The 20,842-nt window shown below is 45.8% G+C and overlaps 1 protein-coding gene across 4 annotated transcripts in view; it reads right to left on the bottom strand.

Moving 5' to 3' along the window:
• Nucleotides 1-20,842, bottom strand: part of PHF2 (PHD finger protein 2) — an 83,140-nt gene that overhangs the window by 41,730 nt on the left and 20,568 nt on the right. The window lies entirely within an intron of this gene.

The raw sequence follows: 20,842 nt of genomic DNA, 5'->3' as shown, positions 1-20,842 counted from the left end.
AAGCCCCTGTGTCCAACCTGGCCTTGAACACTGCCAGGGATGGGGCAGCCACAGCTTCTCTGGGCACCCTGTGCCAGCGCCTCAGCACCCTCACAGGGAAGATTCTGCTCCTGCTTGCTCAGTCTGACATAGCCTAGGCTGCAAGGCACATTTGCAGCACAGAGGAAGAGTTTCAGCTGGGTGCTATGAGATACAGCCCTGGTGCCATGGCTCCACGAGAGCTCAACCAGGTGAGAAGATCCACAAGAGGCAATAAAGTCAGCCTCACCTTAACCAGCCGCACAAACAAGGGCAGATCTCACTGCAATAAGAGCTCTCCTGGAGTTTCTCTTCTTCACCACCTGAAACGCCTCTCAGTGCTCCTCAGGTGGCAGAAAACACCACTCCATCTCTTCTGCCAGAGAAAGGGTTTGGGCACTGAGCATGGAAATGCCACCTCTATGCATATGGTACAGTTCAGTCTCCTTGCATCCTGCTGGCAGCACAAGGTGGGAATTGGTGTGGGAAGATGAATTCAGAGTTGTTACCTGCTGGTTATGACCCATAGGAAGCAGAGGAGAGGAATTTTGCTGTCTCCCACTGGCAAGGGAACAGGGTAGGTCAGTTCTGCCAAGATCTGACAGAGTCTCTCAAACCCTTCTCATTGTGTTCAAGCTCCTTAGGACAATACCAAAGTGTCCAAGATTACAAACAAATAACTGGAGAAATTCACGAAGGTCAGCTACACCAGCAATTACTAAATATGATGGTCTAGATGCAGGAAGGCCCTAACCTCTCGGCTGCTGGCAGGCAGGAAGATGCATGTCACCTCCTCCATGCTTCTTTAAGCCTTGTAAATCACTGCTGCCATGAACCTGCTTCCAGCTCCAGGGAGCTCACAGCAATCTTGATGCCTGTACGTGAGCACACACACAAACACGTGCATGTTTGGAACAGGAGGAGTAGCTGTTAAAATAAACCGTGACCCCCTGTTTATAGAGGTAGGTTTGAAACCACTTCTGAATCCAAGGCACACAGTGAAGTGTAACTGTACACATTACGGCTACAAACCACAGATTGACTTGCTTTTAGAAAACAAAATCAACAAAACCCATACTGAGTCTGCAACCAAGCCGGACAAAGCCAAAAGCTTGGATATGGAAACAAATCTTTGTTATAACCATTGAAAATGTTTTGTCAAACAAGATTCTGCCAGAAACCTTTGTGGATATTTTCATCCTGTTGCAGCTGCCAGTGTGTGTATGCGACCCAGCTCCCTCCAAACCAAAGAAGACAGGGTGAGAGAAGCTCTGCAAGCAAAGCCAGGGGAATTCTCCTTTTCAATGAGCTCAGGCTGTAAATAAGCTGGTAAACAGGACGTTACACTGGAATTGTGTAAAAGCGACTGCAGATTCGGCTGATGGCTTCTTTTATGAAACATTTACTTGAAAGAAGACAAAATGATTGGATGTCCCTGGGCAGATAGCATGGAAAACTGAAGAGTAGGTCTGCAGACAGGAAAAGTCATCCCAACAATCCAGTCCTCAGAGTCAAGCACATACAGGCAGTAGAACACCAGATTAAGCAGTAGAAAACTTAAACCCTGGCAGATTAGAGTTGAGTGTAAGAAAACGTAGAGGATTCCTCTGCCCATAAAGCTGCGTCAGCTGCTTATGCCACTGGATTCAGCTTGTTAAGCTTTGTAAAGGTATGGATTAGGACTTGAAAAGCCTATATTTAGCTAAAGTACAGGAGATGAGACCCTTGGGTGCTGCATGGGTTGCCATGGGAGGAGGGCTGAAAAGCCTGAGCGAAGACTGCGGTGTGGTGGGAGCTATTGTCTGAGAGCAGGAACAAACATTCACCAGAACAAAATGGAAAAGTAAAAATAACTGACCTCAGACTCAAGTGGCCCTCTAAGAGATGCAGTCAATGTTTCCAACTGCCACATGGCTTCTGGATGAGGTTTGGCCATTTACAGCTACTTGCAGGCAGAAGCTGCTATGAATATATGAAACTGCAAGTACAAACTGTCCAAGCAATCAAGCCATTGAAACACCTCAGGTGATCTGTGACTAAAATACGAACCAGCTCCAGTCTGTGCCCCCAGCAGAGCTTGAATCACCAGGTATTTACATCAGCAGAACTGTCTGTGGGCTTCCACATGAACACAGGCATACAGACTGGAATTTCCATAAGGACAGACTGACAGAGACAACCCCTTGAGAACACTTGTGCCAGGAGAAGAATAAGATTTTCAGTGAGGTTCCTCAGGGATCAGTGCTGGGACAGGCGCTGTTCAGCATCTTTGTTGGTGATGTGGCCAGTGGGATCGAGCATCCTCAGCAAGTTTGCTGATGACACCAAGATGTGTGATGCAGTCGACACCTTGGAGGGAAGGGATGGGATCCAGAGCGACGTGGACAGGCTGGAGAGGTGGCAACACATGAACATCATGGAGTTCAACAAGGCCAAGTGCAAGATCCTGCCCCTGGGTCAGACCCATGGGGGTCCTTGTGCAATCCCAAGCACAAACACAGGCTGGGGGAGACCGGACTGAGAACAGAGCTGAGGAGAAGGACTTGGGGTAGTTGATTGCCAAGAAGCTCCCCATGACCCAGCTTCAGTGTCAGCTTGAGCCCAGAGCCCCCCTGGTTCAGCCTGGAGAAGAGAAGGCTCCTGAAGGGGAAACCTTAGAGCAGCTCCAGTGCCTAAAGGGGCTGCAGGAAACCTGGAGAGGGGCTTGGGACAAGGGCCTGTAGGGACAGGCCAAGGGGAATGGCTTTAACCTGCCACAGGGGAGACTGAGATGAGCTCTTAGGCACAAGCTCTTCCCTGGGAGGGTGCTGAGGCACTGGCACAGGGTGCCCAGAGAAGCTGTGGCTGCCCCATCCCTGGCAGTGTTCAAGGCCAGGTTGGACACAGGGGCTTGGAGCAAGCTGCTCTAGTGGAAGGGGTCCCTGTCTGTGCCAGGGGTTGGAGCTGGAGGAGCTTTAAGGGCCCTTCCAACACAAACCAGGCTGGGATTCTACGATTTCGTGCTGGCTGTATCGGTTTTCTGTGACAAGATTTTGGTGGGACATCAGCTCCTCAGCAGTGACCTATCATCCGGTTGGTCTCCAGACATGTGAGAAACTGAATTTGAGAGCATGAGAAGCAGAAGGACACTGCCAACTTTGGCAGAAGCCTGTGCAGATTCCTGAAGGCGTCTCCTGCCTAATTTACAAATGTGTTTTTTCTCAGAGTAGTTCATTAACAATAGAACAGAATCAAAGCATTTCTCCAGCTGAAGAAACCCAAGTCAGCTGTAGCAGCAGAGCAGTGCTGTCCTTACCCTCACCCCCAAATCTGAACACAAATGGTGCTTTGTGTTTGGAATCGATGGGGTTTTTTCATGAGAACACTCCACTTTGGTCCCTCTTGTTCCTTTTTTCAGCCCCATTTGCCTGACAGAAACACAAACATAAAGAAAAAGACTCGAGCCAAGCGTTTGACCCCCTACAAGGATCAAACGGGTCTGCTCGGCGTCAGGCCGCGCGGATCCCAGGCGGCATCCTTGGAGCAGCCTCCCCGGCTGCAGCCAGCCCCACAGCCAGCTCTCAGTACGAGCCCTGGATGCATTACCAGTGACAGAGAAGAACTGGGAAAAGTTTCAGAAGCACTTTTGTGTGATTATTCAGATCTGCCAATGAGATAAAAAAGGACACAAGAGGCTCAGCAAAGGAACTGCGAGGCAGAGCTTGCGAAGGGACGGGCAGGGAGCAGAGGCAGGAGGCAGAGCTGGGAGCAGCCTTGTGACCAACAGCCGGAGCGGATTTGTTTGTTTTGTTTGTATCAGCAGCTCAAGATACGTTTCAAAAAGCCCACAGACACCCCAAACCAGCGTGCTGATGGCCCAGCAAGACCCCACTCTGCTGCAAGGACTCACAAGTCAAGCAATGCAGCACTTACACCCCATCAGGCTGTGAAAGAGATGCTGAACATGCCCCCAATGTGCGCAGAAGGGCACAGCACAAGTGCTGGTGGCTCCCTCCCTGGAGGTGTGTGTGGGTACAAAGTGGTGTCCTCCAATGAAGTATTTTGGGTGGGTGTCTCTGACTGTCTGTGAATTATCTCCAGCTGCTGCTTTTAACTGTGTGCCCAGAGAAGCTGCGGCTGCCCCATCCCTGGCAGTGTTGAAGGCCACACTGGAAGGGGCTTCGAGCAACCTGCTCCAGTGGAAGGTGTCCCTTCCATCCAGTTGGAACTGGATGAGCTTTAAGGTCCCTTACAACCCAAACCAGTCTGGGATTCCATGATTCTATAAAGCAGGAGAGCACAGGGTTGTGCTGATGGGCCCATCTCCCAGGGTGCTCACTGGGGTCTGTCAGGGCTGCCCAGGGCTGGCTGCTGGCTTTCAAGCAGCAGCTGCTTCTCCCCAGCACATGAGGATAAAGCATCAAAGCCCCAGGTGGGGCAGCTATCCCAGTGCAGAAATGGTGTTTTTACAGGTAATAATGGTCATAATTAACCTCAGTTCATCCTTATCCCTTAACAACTGCTGTACTTTCTTGATGCGCCATTTATCAAGCATTGCACAATTAAAGCTCTTCTTTGAGAACAAAGGTGTCATTTGTAAGGAAGACACCCATCCAGTTTCAGAAGCTTCCACCATCTGACAAAAACTACAGGTGCTGCATGAAAATCAGAACTTGCACCAGCAGAGACTCACGCTTCACATCTTTAATGCTGGGGCATTGTTAAGTGACAGCATTTCTTGTGTCCACATCACGGCATGTAGAAATGCAATGGCCAACACTGAGGACAAAATAACGTTACAAGAAAAGACAAAAAAAAGGGGAAGAAGAAAGAAGGTGATTCTGTCCCTCTGCTCTGCTCTGGTAAGACCTCCGTGCAGTCCTGTGCTCAGCTCTGGAGTCCTCAGTACAGGAAAGACATGGACCTGTTGGAGAGGGTCCAGAGGAGGCCACAAAAATGATCAGAAGGCTCCTCTGCTATGAGAGAGTTGGGGTTGTTCAGATGGAGAAGAGAAGGCTTCAGGGAGACGTTACTGTAGCCTTTTAATGGGGGGACTATAAGAAAGATGGGAAGAGACTTTTCAGGATGGCCTGCTGCAACAGACAAGGGGTGACGGGTTTCAACTAAAAGAGGGGACAGTCAGGCTGGACTTGTGTAAGAAATTGTCTACAACGAGGGTGGTAAAACACTGGCACAGGTTGCTCAGGCGGATGTGCCATCCCTGGAGACACTCAAGGCCAGGCTGGATGTGGTTCTGAGCAACCTGATCTAGTTGAAGATGTCCCTGCTCGTTGCAGAGGGTTGGACTGGATGAGCTTTGAAGGTCCCTTCCAACCCAAACTACTCTGATTCTATAGTGGACAGCAAGTATTTCACATCACTTTGCACATGCTCACCTGCCAGTGCTTTAAAAACAAACATTTAGAGGGAAAGACCTGCTTTCCAAATCAGCCTGTGTCTGTGTGGTCCCTGTTAGGAGCACAGCAGCTTCAGCAGTACACAAATGTAAAGGCAAGGGAAAGCTGCACTGTTCACCATGGTGTTACGACTGTATTCCATCCCAAGAAAACTGCATCACTTCTTTGACTCAATCTCCCTCCCCTGTAGAGCAGTGACACCAACTCCTGCCTGTTAGCCTCAGAGCCTGCTGTAGTAGTTAACAGGCATTTGCTTGGTGCTTTGGAGATGACAATCTGCGCAAGTGCTGGGTTGCTACCTACCCACAGAGCTTTTGCTTTAGAGGCTTAACTCTACTGCATGTAAATACTCCCATGAACTGATAAATAAATGTTTTCCTTGTGACTTCAGCCTTCCCTGGGCTTCCCAGCTCTGGCATCTGCACAGTCACTTTTCTGAAGCTAAAAATTACATTTGGGTTTCCACAATTCTAGGCCCAGTGCTGGGGCTTGTTTAAAGCTAACACTCTGGGTTTGAAACAGGACAAATTAGACTCCCCTTATAAACATCCTGAAGAGGCTTCTTTTCTTTTCTACACAGTTTTGACCACATTGCTTCAAACTGAAGAGGTTGGAGGAAAAACCAGGAGGAGGTGGAGGTGCTGTAGGTAGCAGTGACTGACTTGGGGAATTCGTACCATCTAAGGGATGCCAACTATGGACAAGCAACTGTAGACTGCACCTAGAAGGGGAAATGTCCACATAACTATTGCCACCAGGCCACAAAACTGTACGTACAGAGTATACCAGGAACACTGTGCTACTACAGGACATGTATTCAAGTTACTCAGACACCACCCACACTTCTGACTACTTGCCATGCCCATAAAGCCACAGAATCATCCAGGTACTCAGGGGCTAGAGGCATGCCAGCATCCCAGAGCAGCCCCCCAGCCAGCCTTTCCCAAAACCCATATCCAAGCTGCAATGAGGACAAGGGCATGAACAGGACCGCTGCTGAAAGCATGGTGGGCTGCAAGGGATGCACTCCTTGCTCTTCAACTACGCTTCTCGTCTGATGTGAAAAGCCTGGTCCCACCACCCCTTCCAGCACCCAGAAACAGGGACGTGCCTCTCAGGGGCACAGGGTGGGATGTATCACCATTTCTACCTTACTTATTATTGGGCAGTTCTTTGTGGCATGGCAGTGCTGCGTACTTTTTGCTCTTTGCAGTTTGACTGAAAGCTAATCGCTTGCTTATGAAGTAGGTGCCCTTTCCTTTTCGAAAGAGGAACAGAGTAAATCTGCTGCAGTCTGAGAACCGCCAACAGGATTGAACTACTGCAAGGAGCTGCTCTCTCTCCTTCTCCATCCCTGCACTTCAGCCAGCTGCACGAGTTCTGCTGTCTTGGACAAACTTTGCTCTTTGGTTGACTGAACCACATTTTGTGACTCTTTCTCAAACCTGTCTGCAGTTGTGGTATGCAGAAGAGAATTAGCCCTTGGGGAGAAAGCAGGAATTACTTGACCTCGATAAAACTATGTATAAAAGTGAGTGAAATCAGGACCTTGCTGAAAAACAAGTGTTATAGCCAACTAAGCCAGCTGTAGAACAATTTTTAATTGCAAATGGCTGAGGGACTTCATGGATGTCACTGGTCAGTGCAGATGCTTGGCACCTCCTTGATTATCTCTTACAGATAATAATCTGACCAGTTTCCAGTGTGAAGATCCCCTCTCCGCAGTATATAGTGCATGGTCCACCTACATGTTTATGAGAGAGCCATATCTGCAAAAGGCTCAAGATAAATCTCATATCCCAATGATGTGAGGTGATCAGCTGCTTGGGATGGGGGCCAGCTGCTCCTGCTGAAAGCAGCAATGCACACTGAGCTCACCAGGGAGCAGAAATCACAGCCAGAGTCCTAAACACGTGGACTGAACATTCTTCAGAAGGTGCATCCCAAACTGCAAGGGGAGCTAAAGCAAAAGTAAGCGTAGAAATAACATGCACATTGAGAACCCAAATTACATTCAGAGAATTACAGATTTTACGTAATCAACAATATCCAGATTGTTCAAGCCTGAGTCATAAAACAAGTCTAATAACACTGGAAACAAATCATATTTAGCAACTGAGGCTAAAGGATCTATTTGCCTACAGTATAATAGCTTTGTTTCTGTTACACTGAACACTATTAATAATAATCTGTCCTCAGTTGCTATTTGGTGAGCAGGCTCGCTGTTGTAGAAAAAAAACATCCTGTTGTTTGAAGGAGTTTTACCTGATGCCCTTGTTGAAGTCCCCAGTGATTTCTGTAATCTCAACTAAGTACAAAGGAAACAAAAGTTTTGACCACTCTGCAGAGAGTGACTATTTTAACATGGTTGCATTGCTGTTCATAGGCATAATATGAAAAACTACTCCAGTGGTTTACATGCATAAATCCCATTTTCAGCCTCTACCTACATTCAAAATTAATTCAAAAAGGAAGATTCTTTTAAGTTGATGGTATGAAGCCACTTGAAAGCCGAGGTCTGATTTTCATTAGTGGCATTCACACTCAGAAGCCTCTAAGCCATACGTTAGTTACTACATACTACTAGTGAATGAACAGTTTGATGCTTCCTAAACCACAGGTCCCAGAGAGAGGGAGAGGAGGAGCGCCACCACCCAATGCCAGCACAACACTCCATCTCTCGGTCTCACTCCTGACCCTTTTCAGTCTCCACAGAGTCAAGTTCCTTACACAGCAGCCCGGGTTCGGCTGCATTTTAAGCTTCCTTTGATTGTGCAGTTGTATTTCAACTATGAACCAGATTCTGGATGTTGCTTTAGTCTTTCTGGGGTGCTCTTGGGTCACGAAGGACCAAACATTTGGCCTAATTGCTCAGCTGGGAATTCCTCCAGCACAGGGGAATGCTGGGCTGTCACAGAACCAGCCTGCGTTACCTAATTTCATAACAGGTAACAGAAGTGCTCAATAACATATCAAACACAAGTCTAATTTAATTTTCCTTTCTTAAAAACATACAGTTCTCCCAAATGGACTAATGCAGAGAGCCATGATCTCCACATATTTACATATGGAAAGAGGACTGGAGTCCCAGTGAGCTGTTACAAAAACATCTCTTTATCTCTTTAATATTATGTTTAGCTAATGTAATTACTTCAAACAGGCTTCCCAGCCAGTGAAGTCCTGTACGTTTTCCTGATCATGGTCCTCCATGGCACAAATTTAAGCCTGTTGACATCAGGCTGATTTTTCTTAGATCAAGCGTCTGTTAAAAACAGCGATTTCCAGGGGTCCCTGGAACACGCTGAATTAGAAGACTCTTTTTTTCTGCCACCTGCAGAAACTCAAGAAGACATGAAACAGTCTAGGTTTTGGCCAGCCAATCTTGTAAGAAAGCAGGAGCAACTCAAAAGCTGTTTTCATTTAGAAGAACCACCAGTGACAACAACCATACTGGCACATCAGTTAAGGCACAAACACAACTACGCTGAGATGCCAGTGCCTGATCCCAACAGTGTCAATACGCCCTTAACTGCTCATTCTGGATATTCAAAGTGCTGCTGACATGATCCCACTGTAGAATAAAACTTCCCTGTCCAAATGAATACTCCCTAATTATCAATAGTCTGCCCCATTTAATTGACAGCTTGATGGCTGTCAACAACTTGACGGTATTACAACTTGACATGGTAACACCATTTCTCCCTTAACAAACCATCCAGATTTGAAGTTAATAACTTTGCTGTATTAGTTTAATTCCTGGTGCACCCAAGACTTGTTTCTTTATTGCAGCAGCTGTCTGGGATTTGAACACAAGTCAATGTGCAGTCCACACCTTCCTCCTGGCTTTGCTCTCTCTCCTTCACATGCCAAATTCCTCCTTGTTGCAGGAGCCAACTAGCATCACTGTTCTCACCCAGTTATCAAGAAAGCCTCCAGGAAGAGCCGAGAGAGCATTTTACAAACATCAACTTGCATACGAATTCCATTTTACTGGTTCTGTATTTCAACTCGCACTGTGCTTAGGAACCACAAAACTTTATATCACATAAAAAGCAGGTTCTAGGTTTATGTTTGAGACTATTCCCAGAAAAGGTGTTTTTTATTTGCACACTAGAAGTTTTGCCTCATCTGGGAGTTAAACTTGGGCAGTGATGATATGCACACACACACAAACTTTATGACCTACAGTGTCTTTGTACTGTGGATACCAGGTGCAGTTACCTGGATGTCCTCCTGGCCTCATGTGTGGACACTGGACTTCAAGACCAGAGCTTCAATTGCTTATCTGCTGAGGCTGGAATTAAATGACTCTCTTGGGTCTGCTCACAGGGTGTTACATAGCTTGTTCACGTGCTAGAACAATACAGCTCCATTAGCAAACGCTCCACTGAGGCTCAAAGAACCTCCTCCAATGGGCCCATCACTGGGGGAAGCACAGCATCCAGGGCAAACCATGCCCTGAGGTTCAGGCTCTTGGTGGGGGTGGAGCAGGCAGATGGTTGTGCTGCACTGTGAGGTGAGGGTGGAAGCAGGGGGGAAACCACAGACTGCTTATCTCTTTGGTAAAACTGCACGTGGCCCTTGTGCAGCTGCACCACTCGCACTACCCAAGCAAGCACAAGAGCCTGGCACCACAGTGAGCCCTGCTGTGTGCTCAGCTAGACTTATGCAAGCTCTGACCTGCGGTTCTGTTCCCTCCAGGAGCAATAACAAACTGTAAGCAGTGGCCAAATAACCTCCTGGAAGCAAGTACTGTTTATTTAAACCTTCCTCCAAAGTGACCATATGCCTCTTTTCCCAACTATGCCTACCCTAGAGTAGTCTCCAAGAAGCCTTCTCCATATGTAACCTGAAAACCACTGTTATGCTCTTACAAACGTGTTTCAATGGGTTTAAAGTTCTTTTGATCTCTGAGTCCTCAGACAGCACAACATGGCTTGAGAGAAGGGTACTTTGAGCAAACAGCTTGCCTCTTACTTTTCCAGGGTGCACTGGGCTGTGCCAGGGTGTCCACTCTCCCACAGCCTTCTCTGAAGGTAAATTACTACAGCTGCTGAAAAAATCTGGCAATCCAAGAACTTCTTACTTATTCATAAGATTATTAAAGTTATTATTAATAAATCAATGCAGTTCCACTTCTCACCTGTCACAGTTTGGTCATACCAACCAGATACATTTAACTTCGAATATTGCGCATATTTGACATAACTCTTCAAAATCCACCAGTCTTTGAAGTTATTCTGGCAAGTAAGGAGCCCAAAGAACCACTCGGTATCCATTGAAAAGGTGAAGCTCAGCTTTCGCAGCCCTGACAGTAACAAGAGGATACAACTCCATTGTAAGTGGGTACCAAACCAATCCAAGACTCTGCCACTCCTCAGGGTTCATGCTCAGAAAAGCTTGGACTCTTGAAGATACAGTTAAGTTTCTGTATTTCCAAAGGCTAAATCCATTCCCTTTCCTTTCCTACTCAAGATACCCAGTATTTCATCAGGAAAATACCAGTTTTTTAAAGATAGATGTTCACTAAATTGCTGGCAGCAATATAAACACTGTGGGTGCCCTTACAGAGAAACAACAACCTTTATCACGAGTAGCACCAAGAGCTCAATAGCCTGTCATGGGTTTCTCCATGCTCATTTCAACATGCTACAGGTCTAATTACTGCTACTAATTTTCAAACCATTCGCTTAAAATTACTGCTTTAATTTTCAAACCGTTCCCCTAACAAAAGCCAGGAAACGGTGACGGCCTTTCCTTAGGTGTGTGTGCCAATGAATCATTCCACTCTGCAGCCTGTCCTGACTGAAGCCCCAGCTCAGTTTGGATTCAGGTAACTTCTTCACTGCCCCGGCTTTGATATTCCGATGGGGGGGCAAGGAATGGAGGCACAGCTTTGGCTGTCACCCCCTGCCACTGAACACCTGAGCAGCTCCTTAGTTCTGCACTCCATGAGAAGCTAAGAGGCAGAGAGACACCACTGTGCTTCTCTGAAGCAACAATAAATAGGTCATGCGACAAGCAGAGATGTAATCTCGCTCCCACTCTTGCTTTAAGCAAAACATGTAAATTTACAAAATGAAAACTGTACCAAAGAGCCAGAAAGCCCCTGTAGAAGAGAAAATATCAACATAAACAAACTGTGAAACATCCTTCTGCATGTTTCCTGATCCAGGAACGTAAACAGCAATTCACATGAAGAATTTGGGATGTGCATTTCCTGTTGTGCACTGACTTCTAGAGGCTGATACCAGCATCATGCACCACAGAAACAATTCCCAAAAAGGTCTAAAGTTACAATGCCTTGCAAAATGTAAGTTCACACAAGAATTCTAATCAAATAATTCAATTTCTGCTCTTAGAGACTATTTTCTTCTATGCATGTGGGAGCTGAATCTGGATCTGCTTATGTCTTATTAATAGAAAGAAACCTAAATATTAAAATAAAATAGAGGTAGAAGCATGCCAGCAAATCTGAGGCTGTTTTCCAAATATGCACAGATCTAGTCCCCATCTTCTCATGACGGGATGTTTTATTCTGTGTCAAATACCTTTTTCCTCCATTTCAGAGAAAGTTCATAGAACCACAGAATAGTTAGGGCTGGAAAGGACCTTAAGATCATCAAGTTCCAATCCCTTGGGCAGGGACACCTCACACTAAACCATCTCACCCAAGGCTCTGTCCAACCTGGCCTTGAACACTGCCAGGGATGAAGCATTCACAACCTCCCTGGGCAACTCATTCCAGTGCCTCACCACCCTTACAGTAAAGAACTTCTGCCCTGTATCCAATCTAAACTTCCCCTGTTTCAGTTTTAACCCGTTACCCCTTGTCCTGTCACTACAGTCCCTAATGAAGAGTCCCTCCCCAGCATCCCTATAGGTCCCCTTCAGACACTGGAAGGCTGCTATGAGGTCTCCATGCAGCCTTCTCCAGGCTGAACAGCCCCAACTTTCTCAGCCTGTCTTCATACAGGAGGTGCTCCAGTCCCTGAGCATCCTTGTGGCCTCCTCTGGACTTGTTCCAACAGTTCCATGTCCTTTTTATGTTGAGGACACCAGAACTGCACACAATGCTCCAGGTGAGGTCTCACAAGAGCAGAGTAGAGGGGCAGGATCACCTCCTTCGACCTGCTGGTCACGCTCCTTTTGATGCAGCCCAGGATATCGTTGGCTTTCTGGGCTGCGAGCGCACACTGAAGCCGGCTCATGTTCATTTTCTCATCGACCAACACCCCCAAGTCCTTCTCCGCAGGCCGAGTTCTGACCTTCTGGAACTGTCCTATTCAACCCAACGTTTCCCTTCAGTTTACGTAGTATCTCTCTCATTTGTTTCCTTTAAATCACTCCAAGGCACTGTAGTTTCCAGAATAAAACTCTATAGATTTGGATCCTCTGACACCAACAGTGGAACTTGTCGAATTTATCACCTCTCCTCTCAGAAATAAAAAAATAAAAATAAATCCCTTCTGTATGTACCCACTACTGCAGACACAGCTATGTCCATCCATGTATAAACCTACACAGACAGACACAAAGAACATTTTCATTCAACCATAGTCTTGACCCTGAACAGGCTCCATGAAGTCCACCAGAGAATTACTACAGATTACTACTGAAACCCTGTCAGTGTTCAAGGCCAGGTTGGACGGGGCTTGGAGCAAGCTGCTCTAGTGGAAGGTGTCCCTGCCCGTGGTAGAAGGTTGGAACTGGATAAGCTTTAAGGGCCCTTCTAACCCAAACCAATCTGCGACACTATGAATACATCAGTTACTGATAAACTCAGTCCCCAAGTCAAGCAGTCCTTCAGCACATGCTCACCACTGATTTCAAACTGAAGCTGAAACACAGGTCTGCAAGAAACTTTTGCCCAATTTGGGCCTTCAATTACAGCATTTTTCTACCAAGGAGGACTTGTACAAGGCGTAACTCTCCAAGCAGCAACACTAAGATCTTTGCTTAAAGCTCAGAGGTGCTCCCCCACCTCTTAAATAACTGTACAGCAGGGTTCAGAGGCTAAATACTGCAGATCATATTTAAGGAGAAAAATGAGTCTGCAGTACCAAGCTGGTCTAGATAGAAAGCTCTGCTACTGTGGTGTCAACCTCACCCCAGTAAAGTCCATATGATCTGTTGGCTGTGATGACTATCACACCCTAAGCCTCCTGTAAGAGGTTCCTAGAGATCCATACAGGTCTATGTTACCTCTTAGTTAAAGTAGTAAGTAAGGGTCCCAGAGGTCCATATAGATCTATGTTATCTCTTTGTTAAAGCAATGTATCCTTAGGTCTCTTTGGCTTGTAAGTGACTGTCACTGTCATCATCTGAATTCCTGTAACTTCACTGAAACACTGTTCAGGGTGACAAAGGCGGACCATTCACCTCCCACCATTGAAATCAATGCCTAAGGAGAAAATCTGACAGCTAGCTCTTCTTAAAATCAAGCAGTTCTGATATCAGCATGAAATTAAACAATAAAAGCAGAGATGTGCATCATCAACATTTTCCCAGATCCATAGAATTTCAGTCTCCAGGACTCTTAAGTACCAAGAATGCTATAATGCCATCTTCACTGCCCATCTGTATTATCCCCATTGGAATTTTATACATCTACAGGGATTTCTTTTGGGTTGGATTTTGTTACAGGACACGGCTTAGTTCAACCAAGAAAACAATGATGTCTTCCTTCAGTCCTTATTTTTGGGCCTTGATGAACCACTATGATCATTTCTAGAGCTGATCAGAGAAAATCTGGTCTTGTTCATAGAATCATGGACTGGTTTGGGTTGGGAGGGACCTTAAAGCTCATCCAGTTCCAAACCCCTGCCACAGGCAGGGACACCTTCCACTAGAGCAGCTTGCTCCAAGCCCCATCCAAAATGGCCTTGAACACTGCCAAGGATCCAGACAACTGGGAACAAAGCATATCCAAGGGTCCACCTGCAAGACTGGAATCTGAGACTGAAAGTTTCTCACAGCAAGCTGTGCTTCAGCCAGAGCACTGACATGGACTGCGATGCAGTCCATGGCCAATTGCAGCACAGCACAAGCCCCTTCCATGCTGTGCATGCTAAGGGCCCCTGAGCCCATTACAAAAAGGTACAGCTGGTGATTTTGGGCTTTGCCTTGTTATAAATAATAAGGTTACGTTTTCTTTATAGATCTTTTGATTTTTTTCCTTTGGGAGATTCGTGAGGTTTAATGGCATTAATTCCTATTTGCCAACCTTGTCCATATAAATGAGGATGTTCATTAAATTAATGTTAAGCGATGAGCACTATAATTAGGACATATTTAAAATGGAGTGCATCTAAATCAAAGACTGGCCAAGATGTTCTCCTTCATATCAAGATATAATTCGAAGGAGGCTTGTGGTTTAGTGTAAAATGAATGACATTTTCCAACAATCTCTTCTCACTGAGGCAATGTACAGACCAAGAAAACGTATCAGAGACTGCATCTTTCCACTTGACATTATTCATTCACTCTGGGGTATGACGTCTTTCATTTGCTATTATATTGAGTTTACTGTGCTATTTTTTGCCACTGATAGCAGTAAAGAAAGAAAGGAAGACAAACATGCAATACTGGACTGCATACAACTCATACAATTGCGCTTTTGGGAGGCAAAATGTAACATCACAGTTTTGATGAGCAGTTGTCCAGGTTACAGCACTTGTAGCTAATTTTATTTCACTAGGAACAAAGGCTCACTGAGGACACATCAGTCACACCACCCTTGAGGAGCTATCAGCTAATGCAGATATAGGTACATCGGTGATGTCACATCTCCAAGCCAAAGGCTAATTCACTACTAGACCATCCTTTGTGTTGTCCCATGGAGATACCTCAGCAGTACACCAAGTTGCCAGTGTTTGCCATTTCAGGCCAGACCATCCACAGTCACAGACTACTTGAGTTTTAGTCTTTGACTGCACAAGTTGCTCCATGGGGCTCACTGAGTCATGCAGAAAATCCCTAGTAAACTGAAGAAGCAAGTCCAGCTCTCCTAATTCCCACTGCTGAAAGACAACACTCTCATAAGAATAGGTCAACCACAAATAAATCCAGGCTGAAAAGAAGGTTTCTAAACAAGGGGTGAGTGAAAAGTGCCAGATCAGACTTTTTTCCTCTTGTTATTTTATATCAAATCAAAATTCTGTTTCACCTCCCTGTCATATAATTTACAGTAATTAAAGGCTTTGAGATTGACCCCGATGTTCAGTCACATAGTCTAACTGACTGCAATGTCTGTCATCTGGGTGACATCAAAGGCAAAACCTTGAAGAGGTCACCCTTAACAGGGACAACACAGGGAGAACAGCTCATGCAATTATCTGCAGAGCAACATACTCCCATCTATATCCAAAATTCATCATCTTTCCACAACTGTATAATCAGAGCCTGATTCTGTTCTCAGCCCCACCAGGCTGCCATGTAGGACCATGCTAATGAAGGAACTCATCCAAATACAGCTTTAGATCTGACTATTCTATGGTTTCTTTCCAAAATTCATGTCCTATGGCCTTGAGTTTCTTTGCTAGACTGTTGCCCTCTCATCTTGTCTCCTGGCAGCACCAGCCTGGGTTGAGCCCTCTGCCACACTCAGGACTTGCATTCAGTGTAGGACATTTGTGAAGATAACCTGCTGCCATGCCAAGGATTCAGTGCTGTCAGAGGGGCTCAGCCAAACACAGCTCATTTGGTGGAGAAGATGCTCAGCTCTGTGCGATTACAGCTGTTCTCATTCTTGTTCTGCCCCTTCTCCTGTCTGGATTTCCCAAAAGCAGATGGGAAATAAGCCAAGAGGGAAGGAACCAGAGAAAGAAGCAGTGGTAAGAAACAGAGCAAAAAAAAACTTAAGGAAAAAATTGCAAAGCGAGAGTGAATTAAAACCAAAAGGTCAAAAGTGCATTGAACAAACAACACAAAAATAACCCTCCTCTCCAAATCACCCTCTTATTTTTCAGTTTCTTCCTTGTGTAATCCAACTGACAGAAGTGGCACCAGTCCATCTGGCCACACACAGTAAGAAAACTTGCCTTTTTTCCCAGCCGACGTGGACATAAGGGAATGGCAGGGAGCCCAGCGGTGCTCATTGTGACCCGAGAGCTGGGTTATGAAGCCAAACCTGCCACCTGCAGACCACCCTGGTACCCACACCCTAAAAGCTCTGTGCTGTGCCCCAGCTCTGCACAAAGGATGTTGAGGAGGGCAACAGAGCCCTCCACTTGAAGGTGCAAGCCGGTAGCTTGCAGGTGTGGAGAAAGGACTGGTTTGCACAGTGTTGCTTGGTTTCTTTCTCCTGCTCCTCTCACCAGTTCCCTTCTGTTCTTTGCATAGGGTTTTCCATTTCATCTTCAACTGATGCGCCAGGTGTTAGTTAACGACTGCAGAACAGACACCGCCTGAAGCCCACCTGCTCAGAGTGACAGCATCTCTGCTCTTCTGTTACAGAATACAATGGAGAGACACCTGAACAGACCATTAGACCTCAGCACAGGAAAGACATGGACCTGATGGAAAGGGTCCAGAGGAGGGCCACAAAAATGATTGGATGGAGCACCTCTCCTATAAGGAATGGCTGAGAGAGCTGGTCTTGTTTACCCTGGAGAAGAGAAGGCTCCTTAAGGGGAGACCTTATTGTGCCCTTTTAGTACTTAAAAAGGGCCTAGAACAAAGACCTGGTGGCACTCACCTCTGTGACCAACACAGCCTTCCCTCCACAGAGGGACCCACATACGTCAAGACACAGACACAGTACCGTCAATAACACCAATGTGACGGGAGCCAGCAAGGAAAATCTGAACTGCCTCTTAAATAAACAAAAGTGGCCTGATCCAAACTCCTTAGATCAGTAGGAATTTTCCACTAACACAAATATGTCAGTATTACCTGAAGTTTTACACAACAGGCCCACAGATCAGCAACAGACTGAACACTTAATGTGATTGCTCCTTATAAACGTTCCCAGATGCAACTTTTCACATCCTTTAAAAGTTATGTTAAGCAATACAGAGAAACAGAGTATGAACCCACACACACATAATTGTACCCCTAACAGTGGAAAAAGTAAATGCTACACATACTTGTAGGGTTTCATAAAGCTCTTCTCATACTTCAGTACAGATTCTTCATTTGTGACCTACAATCAGCAGAAACCTCGGAGCTTTCAGTGCAAGACTTTAACCGACTTCCTGCTATGCACGCTGACTTGGAGCAGAAACAAGTCAGCTCCCAGGAATGACAGAGCAGGAAGGAGCACGGGCAGTCACTCAGGCAAGTATTTTTGGAAGAGTAAATATGCTGAAGTAGAGCGGGGTGCCCTGGAATCTGAAGAGCGGTGCTGTTGTGTATGGAGAAGCAGAGACTGCCTCTTTCAAGGACAGGTCATTTCATGCAATGGCAGTGATTTCAAATGACAGCTACTCCCTTCTGCTTTGTCCCAGGGAAAGCAGTCACTTCATGGTCTTCAGCGAAGTGCATCCCTGTGGTGGCTGTTACCAGTTTACTACACAGCCTGATGTTCACCTTACAGACACAGAATCACAGAATAGTTAGGGCTGGAAAGGACCTTAAGATCATCCAGTTCCAACCCCCCTACCATGGGCAGGGACACCTCACACTAAACCATGTCATCCAAGGCTCTGTCCAACCTGGCCTTGAACACTACCAGGGATGGAGCATTCACAACTTCCCTGGGCAACCCATTCCAGTGTCTCACCACCCTTACAGTAAAGAACTTCCGCCTTATATCCAATCTAAACTTCCCCTGTTTAAGATTTAAAATGCTACCTCTTGTCCTATCACTACAGTCCCTAATGAAGAGTCCCTCCTCAGCATCCTTATAGGCCCCCTTCAGATACTGGAAGACTGCTATGAGGTCTCCATGCTGCCTGCTCTTCTCCACGATGCCTTCAAACCTGTCATCCTCACAGGTTACTTCTAAAAGAGCCTCTTGTCAGTAAAGGAACTCCTCACACACTGTTTCCTGATGGCTGAGATCTAGAAACAAACGGGGTAAATACTGAAGTTTTCCCACTGAGAGCTTTACATAAACAAGGAGCACTTGCAAGCCCAGTGCTGGTCCTAGGGCTTCTTTGGAGTTAAACTCTTCGCTGGTTTAGCTGCAATAAATCAAAAAGTGGATTCACACCTAAAATTGTCCTTTACCTTTCATCCAGCTCCCAGCTCGCTATCAGGCTCCACAGGCAGCTCTCCAGAGAGCTACAAATCCCCTATCTGCACACACACTTCAGAACTTCTATGTGAAATTAGGTTTGATCCAAACAAGTCATTATTTATCATCTGCAAATAATTGTTAATGAAGTGTGTTCTCTGACAGATCCTGAGAGTCAAGTGCAGCAGTAACAGAATAACAGCAACGTATTTACGCTTAAACCGTGACAATTTATTTTCACATTGGAAGCCACAGGCTTAATTCTGCCCAGCGCAGAAGGGAGTAGGAAAGGGAATTGCCTTGGGGGAAAAAAATGCATCCTTGTATTGTATGACCAACAACATTCTGTGATAGTGTCTCAGCACTTTTTCCTTACTGAACACATCACCTCTCCTATTCACCACTGCTCCATAAAAAGCTCCAGAATGCTGCCCATACTGTCAAAATAGTTTCTTATTACAGACACGTAACAAAACCAGCATAAACTGTTCTCCAGAAAGAAGCACTGTGATTTAGCCTTCATTTGTTTTCATTAATAGCACACCTTCTGCATGAGTACAGGTCAAAACTGCTTGAGAAAGTGTCTATTATTAGGCAGTGCCTTTTGCTCCTCAGCAAAAGCAAACTGGTATTGTTGTTTAAATAAAATATTATATATCTTGGGAACCAGGAAATCAATCAAACAGAAATAAATAAAGTTTCTAGATCACAGCAATCTAAAGTTACTGCACACTCAAAAGCTCTGCCAGCATCACACTGTTAAGTGGCCTACCTAGAACTGGTGCATACCAGCAACAAAGGTGTTTTCCAAAGCTGAAAGTCAGAAACCCAAAAGCCAGCAATACCACACTGCTTGGTCCTTGAGACCCCCCAGACTGAGGTCACAGTCTCAGGGTTTAATATCACACATCCACGATGGACCGGGAGTTTGGATACTTACAGCAATCCAGCCACTGTGTACACAAGACCCCGCAGGCTACCAGTGGAAGACCAAGTCTGAGTGACACCTGGAAGACACTAGCCCACCATGGCAGCAGACAGCACTGAGAACAATGCTTGATTTCACCCACAGGCTTTCTTTGCTGTCCGAGGATTTGAAGATGAGAAGCATCTCTGCCAGGGATTCACCTTACACATTGCCAAGTGGGCAGCCCACCTTCCAGGGAGAGTTCCCAGGTTGCCCTCAAGGACACAAGGCAGAAGGGATACCACAAGCTCGAGTAAAACCAAGAACTGAGGAGTGGGAGCTGGGTTCAGCTGAGCCAGATGAACTAATTAATTTCCCTTGTAAAGCAGCACTGCAGCACAGAATCACAGACTGGTTTGGGTTGGAAATAACCTCAAGATCATCCAGTTCTAACCCTCCTGCCATCAACCAGGGTGATCTTCTAGGCTTTAAGATCATCAAGTCCAACCGCAAACAATTTAAGTACCACCTTGTAAACCATATTTCTTATTTCCTGTCCTCTACAATTCTAGGAATTAACTTCTATAAATAAGCACATACTTAGCAGGAACTAAACCATTATATAAAAATATAAATATAAATATAATAATATTATATAATAACCTTATAAATTGACTGCAGTCTTACTATGACCCTGTGATTTTGTTCCTCCTCCCAACAGTAACATTACTGCAAACACTTCTGCAACCATGGCCTGTTCCCACAGTGAAACCAGCCACACAATATCCACAACTTATTCAAATATCTGTGACACTGGCCTATTATAAACTCACATCTGGAATCCAGCAGATCTCTCAGTAAGTCTTCTTCACTTGTTCTCCAAACTCCTCACAGTACCTGGAGCAATGACACTCCCTTGCAGTGTGACCATACCGGGACTAAACTTGACCACAATACAGCTCAGCTGGATGTGAACAGGGATATGGGACACGCTGCCATTGGACAAGTATGTTTGACTGCTCAGGGGGTCAGATCTACTCCTGCTCTTGGCAGACATGCTTCCAGGACAGCTGTTAGACCTTACTGGGATGGGAGCAGCCAGGGTGCCTGGAAGGTTTCCGTTATTATCTGTGATGTATCTCAAAGTAACTTGCTAGCTTTGGTAAGCAGCAGGAAGATTTCCAGTTGATCAGCTCTGCCAAGTGATTAAGAGACCAACATGAATTTAAAGGCAAACTCCAGGGAGCTGAAAGCAACATTAAAAAATACACATTAAGACACTCGCCACCCAGAGCAGTGAACCATAAAGCAGTGCTGTTTATTTATAAAAACTACCTTGTG

Source organism: Pezoporus wallicus, unplaced genomic scaffold (assembly GCF_028554395.1).
Source record: "Pezoporus wallicus isolate ANWC-B61680 ecotype Strahan unplaced genomic scaffold, APGP_CSIRO_Pwel_v1 contig_8649, whole genome shotgun sequence".
Taxonomy (NCBI): domain Eukaryota; kingdom Metazoa; phylum Chordata; class Aves; order Psittaciformes; family Psittacidae; genus Pezoporus; species Pezoporus wallicus.
Note: the sequence above shows the minus strand (reverse complement) of the source record. Positions and strands in the feature narration are given on the sequence as shown.